Source organism: Myodes glareolus, chromosome 4, assembly GCF_982192425.1.
Source record: "Myodes glareolus chromosome 4, mMyoGla1.1, whole genome shotgun sequence".
Classification (NCBI taxonomy): Eukaryota; Metazoa; Chordata; class Mammalia; order Rodentia; family Cricetidae; genus Myodes; species Myodes glareolus.
Genome location: NC_142029.1, coordinates 87331873 through 87339346, shown reverse-complemented (window position 1 = coordinate 87339346; position 7474 = coordinate 87331873). Strand labels below are relative to the sequence as shown.

The 7474-nt window shown below is 37.7% G+C and overlaps 1 pseudogene; it reads left to right on the top strand.

The window, feature by feature from the left end:
- The first annotated feature begins 5322 nt into the window (after nucleotides 1–5322).
- Nucleotides 5323–6276, top strand: LOC148122363 (olfactory receptor 8C8-like; annotated as a pseudogene).
- Nucleotides 6277–7474: the final 1198 nt, after the last annotated feature.

Here is a 7474-nt window from a genome sequence, read left to right as displayed (position 1 = left end):
TTTTCTGGTATCCTCCTCAATTTCTTTCTTCAAAGACTTAAAGTTCTTGTCAAATAGGTCTTTAACTTCCTAGGTCAGAGTTATCCCAAGATATTTTATGCTATTTGTGGCTATCGTGAAAGGTGAAGTTTCTCTGATTTCCCTCCCTGCTTCTTTATCCTATGTGTATAGGAGAGCAACTGATCTTTTGGAGTTGATCTTGTATCCTGCCACATTACTAAAGGTGTTTATCAGCTGTAGGAGTTCTTTGGTAGAGTTTTTGGGGTCGCTTATGTGTACTATCATATCGTCTGCAAATAACGAGAGTTTAACTTCTTCCTTTCCAATTCGAATCCCCTTGATCCCCTTATGTTGTCGTATTGCTACTGCAAGAACTTCAAGCACTATATTGAAGAGGTATGGGAAGAGTGGACAGCTTTGTCGTGTTCCTGATTTTAGTGAGATGGCTTTGAGTTTCTCTCCATTCAATTTGATGTTAGCTGTCGGCTTGCTATATATTGCTTTATTATATTTAGGTATGATCCTCGTATACCCAATCTCTCCAACACCTTTATCATAAAGTGGTGTTGAATTTTGTCAAATGCTTTTTCAGCATCCAATGAAATGATCATATGGTTTTTTCTTTCAGTTTATTTATATGATGGATTACATTGATAGATTTCTGTATGTTGAACCAGCCCTGCATCTCTGCGATGAAGCCTACTTGATCATAATGGATAATTTTTCTAATGTGTTCTTGGATTCGGTTTCCCAGGATTTTGTTGAGAATTTTCGCGTCGATGCTCGTGAGTGAGATGGCCTGTAATTCTCTTTCTTGGTTGTGTCTTTATGTGGTTTTGGTATCAGGGTAACTGTAGCTTCATAAAAAAAGTTTGGCAATGACTCTTCTGTTTCTATATTGTGAAATACCTTAAGGAGTATAGGTATCAGCTCTTCTTGGAAGTTCTGGTAGAATTCTGTATTGAAACCATCTGGCCCTGGTCTTTTTTTGGTCGGGAGGTTTATGATAACAGCTTCTAATTCTTTGCGACTAACAGGTCTATTTAGATTGTTCATCTGGTCTTGATTTAACTTTGGTAAATGGTATTTATCTAAAAACCAATCCATTTCTGGTACATTTCCCAACTTTGTGGCATGTAAACTTTCGTAGTAAGATTAATGATTCTCTGAATTTCCTCTGTGTCTGTAGCTATGTCCCCCTTTTCATTTCTGATCCTACTAATTTGAGTGTTTCTCTCTGCTGTTTGATTAGATTGGCTAGGGGTTTGTCAATATTGTTGATTTTCTCCAAGAACCAACTTTTTGTTTCTTTGATTTTTTGGATTGTTTTCTGTGTTTCTATTTTGTTGATTTCAGCCCTCAGTTTGATTATTTCCAGTTTTCTACTCCTCCTAGGTGAGTCTGCTTCTTTTTTGTCCAGAGCTTTCAGGTGTGGTGTTAAGTCTCCAATGTGTGCTTTCTCCGTTTTCTTTAATTGGGCACATAGTGCTATGAACTTTCCTCTTAGCACTGCTTTCATAGTGTCCCATAGGTTTGAGTATGTTGTGTCTTTATTTTCATTAAATTCAAGGAAGACTTTAATTTCTTTCTTTATTTTTTCCTTGACCCAGGGATGATTCAGTAGTTGACTGTTCAACTTCCACACCTTCGAAGGCTTTCTGGTGTTCGACTTGTTTTTGAATTCTAACTTTATTCCATGGTGATCCGTCAAGACACAGGTGGTTACTAATATTTTTTTGTATCTGTGGAAGTTTGCTTTGTTACCAAGTATGTGGTCAATTTTCAAGAATGTTCCATGAGCTGCAGAGAAGAAGGTATATTCTTTCCTATTTGGGTGGAATGTTCTATAGATATCTGTTAAGTCCATTTGATTCATTACCTTTAGTAATTCTCTTATTTCTCTGTTTAGTTTCTCTCTGATTGACCTGTCCATTGGTGAGAGTGGTGTGTTGAAGTCTCCTACTATTAGTATGTGTGGTTTGATGGCTGTCTTGAGTTCTAAAAGTTTTTCTTTTACATAAGTGGGTGCTTTTATATTAGGGGCATAGATATTCAGGATTGAGACTTCCTCCTGATAAATTGTTCCTGTTATGAGTATGAAATGTCCATCTCCATCTCTTCTGATTGATTTTAGTTTGAAGTCAATTTTGTTATTTATTAGAATGGTCACACCCACTTGTTTCTTATGTCCGTTTGCATGGAAAACCTGTTCCCAACCCTTTACTCAGAGTAGATGTCTATCTTTGAGGTTGAGGTGTCTTTCTTGTAAACAGCAGAATGTTGGATCCTGTTTTCGTATCCATTCTCTTAGTCTGTGCCTTTTTATAGGTGAGTTGAGTCCATTAATATTAAGTGATATTAATGACCAGTGGTTCTTGATTCCGGTTATTATTTGTGTGTGTGTGTGTGTGTGTGTAGTAGAGTTTGTGTGTTTCTCTTCTTTGAGTTGTGGTTGTGAAGGGTCGTTAGATGTCTGGGTTATTGTAGGCTGTGTTGTCAATGTTGGATTCCTTGGGTATCTATTTTCTTTCTATTACTTTCTGTAAGGCTGGATTTGTGGCTACGTATTGTTTAAATTCATTTTTATCCTGGAATATTTTGTTTTCTCCTTTGATAGTGAATGATAGCTTGGCTAGGTATAGTAGTCTGGGTTTGCATCCATAGTCTCTTAGTTTCTGCAGTACCTCTATCCAGGACCTTCTGGCTTTCATGGTTTTCATAGAGAAGTTGGTGTAAGCCTGATAGGTTTACCTTTATAAGTTACTTGACCTTTTTCCTTTGCAGCTCTTAATATTCTTTCTTTAATCTGTATGTTTTGTGTTTTGATTATTATATGGCGAGGGGATTTTTTTTTTGATCCAGACTATTCGGTGCTCTGTATGCTTCTTGAACCTTCATAGGAATATCGTTCTTTAGGTTGGGAAAGTTTTCTTCTCTAATTTTGTTGAATATATTTTCTGGGCCTTTGATCTGCAATTCTTCTCCTTCTTCAATCCCTATTATTCTTAGATTTGGTTTTTTTATTGTGTCCCAGATTTCTTGAATGTTTTGTGAAGAGAACTTGTTGGATTTGCCGTTTTCTTTGATCAGAGCATTTATTTTCTCTATGGTATCTTCAGAATCTGAGATTCATTCTTCTATCTCTTGTATTCTATTGGTTATGCTTGATTCTGTAGTCTCTGTTCGTTTACCTAGGTTTTCCGTGTCCAGCTGGTTCTCAATTTGTGTTTTCTTCATTGCCTCCATTTCAGTTTTCAATTCTTGAACTGTTTCCTTTACCTGTTTGATTGTTTTTTCTTGGTTTCCCAGGGTATCATTCACGGATTTGCTCATTTCTTCAAACTTTTTGTTATACATCTCATCCATTTCTTTACTCATTTCTTCAAACTTTTTGTTATACTTCTCATCCAATTCTTTAAGGGAGTTATTCATATCCTGTTTAAGGGACTTTATTGCTTTTATAATGGCACTTTTTTCCACTTCTTCTGGATTAAGGTGTTCAAGTCCTTCTATTGTAGGGTCGTTGGGATCTGGTGTTTTCATGTTGTTTTTCAGATAGTTGGAGGAGGTCTTTGCCTTGTGTCTGCCCATCTCTTCCTTCAAATGCTCTCTATTGGATCTTCTGGTACTGGGTCAGGTTCCCTTGTTGGGCAGGGACTTCACTACAGAAGGCCTACCTTTCCTCAGGCAGGCTATTGAAACACAGGCACTCCCTCCTCCCGGGTTGCACCTACAGCCCAGGCCCAGTGCGCAAGGCAGCTGAGCTGGGGATTTTATGGCCCCAAGTGGAAGGGAGAAATATATGAAGATGTACCTGATGGAAGCCTGGGATGGCAGGCGGGAGAGCTTAGCAGGGTGGAGCCACCACTGCAGGTGTGACCTGGGGGTCTAGGGGGTTGGAGAAAGTGTGATCTCTTCCTAGCCGGGCTCCTGCCGTGGGCATAAGCAAACTCACCCCTCCGATGGCTGTCTGCTAGAAGTTCTCTTGAAGCATTTCACTAGTGATTTCAAAATGTCAGGTCTCATTCTGAGGACCGTAGTATCTTTTGAATTGGCTTTGCAGAGGAAGAGATGGGGATCGAGTTCCACATTCTATATGTGGATATCCAGTTTTGCCAACAGCATTTCTTGAAGATGCTGTCTTCCTCATTATAAAATGAGATCCATTTTGTTGAAACTTAGAGGACTACTGATGTGTACACTAATCTATCTATTATGAACCATATTTCTTAGCTACACAGATGAGCATGAAGCTACAAATATAAATAAAGTTAGGAGAAGTTAAGTAAACTTTCGTTAGCTTCATAATAAGAAAGTTCACAATATGGATTTAAACTGAAATGGACTTAAAGTGCCTTATCTGTTATTTAATCTATTTTTTTTATAAAATTCCCTCTGGTGATTGTTAAAGTATTGTATATTTGTTAATGAAACCTGAAGGTATTATAGGAAATCCTCAGATATGGCAGAATATTATACCCTTGATTTTCCTGTCGTAGATTTGTTCATATACAGTGAAAATTCTCAAAGGAAAACACACAGCTCTGCCCTGAGAACTAGGTACTCCTAGAGAGAAACTACAAATTGAGTAGACTTTAAATCCCCAAAGGATCAACATTAGATTTATGATTTCTATTGTAAATAGACTGAGAAAAAACTATCATCCTGGGGTTTTCCAACCTGGGAGGAAATTATAAAGGTGAGAATTATTTTCTGTGCTGATCCATTCAGTAGACTGTAATTTGAATGCGGTGATGTTTACAACTTCTTATAATTTTTTTCTGTCATGTAAGTAATAAAAATCTAGATAAATTCTCAAGTACAAATTATGTCATTTTACTGAGTGTATGGTTTCAATAAGGTCTGGATCTGCTCTGATTCCAATGAGTGATAACAAATTTATCATCAGAAACTCAGACTCTTCAGGATATTGGGAAAGAAGGATCCTTGTGCTTCAACAACAGTGAAGCATCCTGAACAAAGGTAAGCCCTGAATCATCCATGTTTTGATAATTTTCTTTGAACTACAAAGCAATATAAATCATGAAATACAGAGCAAGTCACTGGATTGCTTCTTTTAGTGCAAAACATTAGTGGATGCTAAAGAATGGTGAAATGTTCAGAAACATGTCTATCAGCATTACCTCAAGACTGAGTTCCTCATTGTGGGGAGAGGTTTGAGAAAAAGTGGTAGCCATGCTCTTTGGATGTATTGCTATGTCTTCAGAAAATCCTGAGATTAGAAATAATGAACTTCAGCTGTCTCTCTGACATCATGATGCAAAGATCCTTGCTAAGGTCACCTGGTTCTGATTGATTTTCCTACAGATGCCTCATGTAAAGCAAATGGATATGGAAAATGATTCTTCAGTGACTGAGTTCATTTTTATAGGATTAACAGACCAGCCAGAGCTTCAGCTGCCCCTGTTTGTCCTGTTCTTTGTGAACTACACAGTCACTGTGGTGGGAAACTTGTGTTTAATGAGTCTCATCTGTCTGAATTCTTATCTTCACACACCAGTGTATTTTTTATCCTCAACTTGTCCCTCATTGATTTCTGCAATTCTTCTGTTTTCACCCCCAAAACGCTGATGAGCTTTGTCTCAGAAATCAACACCATCTCCTTCAGTGAATGCATGGCTCAACTATTTTTTCTGCCTTTTTGTTAATTCTGAATGCTTCGTACTGACAGCCATGACCTATGATAGGTATGTGGCCATCTGTAGGGCCCTGCTGTACACAGTAGTCATGTCTCCTGGGGCTTGTTCCCTGCTAATGCTTGCTTCATACTTGGTGGGACTCTCTAGTGCCATTGTGCACACAGGATGTATTACCAGACTTAGGTTTTGTGATTCAAAAGTCATCAACCACTACATGTGTGACACATTCCCACTCCTGGAGCTCTCCTGTGGGAGCAGTCATACCAATGAGCTTGTGAGTTCTGTTTCAGTGGCTGTAGTTATTGTTGGTACTGGCATCATTATTATGTCCTCCTATGCTTTGATTCTTGTTAATATTATTCTTTTGTCATCATCTAAGGATTTGTCTAAAGCCATGAGCACATGTAGTTCTCACATAATAACTGTTGCCCTGTTCTATGGATTTGGTCTGCTTGCTCATATCATGCCATCATCTGCAGAGTCTGTGGTTCAGAGGAAATTTTTTTCAGTAGTTTACACTTTTGTTCTGCCTTTGCTAAACCCACTCATTTACAGACTCAGGAACAAGGATGTCAAACTTGCTGTGAAGAGAACATTGAAGAGAATCACAGTCTAAGTGAACTGGTTAGGATGCTGACATCCTCCATGTCTCCAGTTTAGCTCTTTCTCTTCACTTTTCAGCCCTATCAACCTCCTTCTATGATATACTTTTCCTTTTCTTTATTTTAGATTATAAACAAATATTTCTAGTATAATATCTTTTCTTTATTCTCCATACAATGCAGTTGCATTTTTTTTATTTCTGTGCATAGAATGGAGCTACAATTGTGTGGGCTTATTCATGGTCTGGAGAATTCTATTGCAAGAATGTGGCCACAACTTATTCCTGTACCCTGTATTGGATAGAAACTGTGATATATGATTATTATATATACATTATATGTAACTGACTTTACTTCATCAAATTCCTTTTATGTTTCTCCATTCCTGTCTCAAATGCTTCACCTCGATTTTTGTTTAATATATATGCACATATAACAGCATATATTTACACATATGCTTAGATTATTTACTGTTAACTATATTTATATACTTTCATGGCAACTGTTCATTATCAGATAACCTATCTGAGTGCTCTTCCCTGGAGGAGACAGAGTTCTTCTTTTCCCAACATCTATTTATTTGTAGTACTTCTCCTAGGGGTGGGATCTTGTGGAGTTTCCCCTATCTGCACTGGCATGTCAACTATTTCTACAGTTTTTGTTATACAGGTCTTATTTTTGGAGGTGTACTTTTGAGATTGTATGAGTACAATTTCCTGAGGTAAATAAAAGGCACTGTCTCACAGCAGACATCCTGTTCTTCTAGCTCTTACTATCTTTGCAAACCTCATCCTTGATACACTCAGCCTATGGTATAGCAGCTACAGTGAATTATGTATTCATTGGGGAGGAACATCCCATGGCCTACTGTCCTCTGAATTTTGGTCAACTGTGGGTTTCTAATGGTCAACATCTGCTACAAAACCAAGTGTCGTTAATGATTATGAGAGTTATACTTATCTGTGAGTATAAATATTTTTTATGCAGTGACTTAGAAAAGCCACAGTAGCAGGTTCTCCACAGTTTCCCCATCATGGTTACTGGGCCAGGTTTACAGTAACAGCAATCAATTTCTTTCTATTATGCAAGCTTTAAGACACTTAGACAACTAACTGGTTGCCTCCAAGGCTTCTAAATGTCATCATTGCACCATGGAACATCTTACAATAGTGATCGTAGTCATTGTTTATAGGCTTTAAAGCTGGGTAGGAC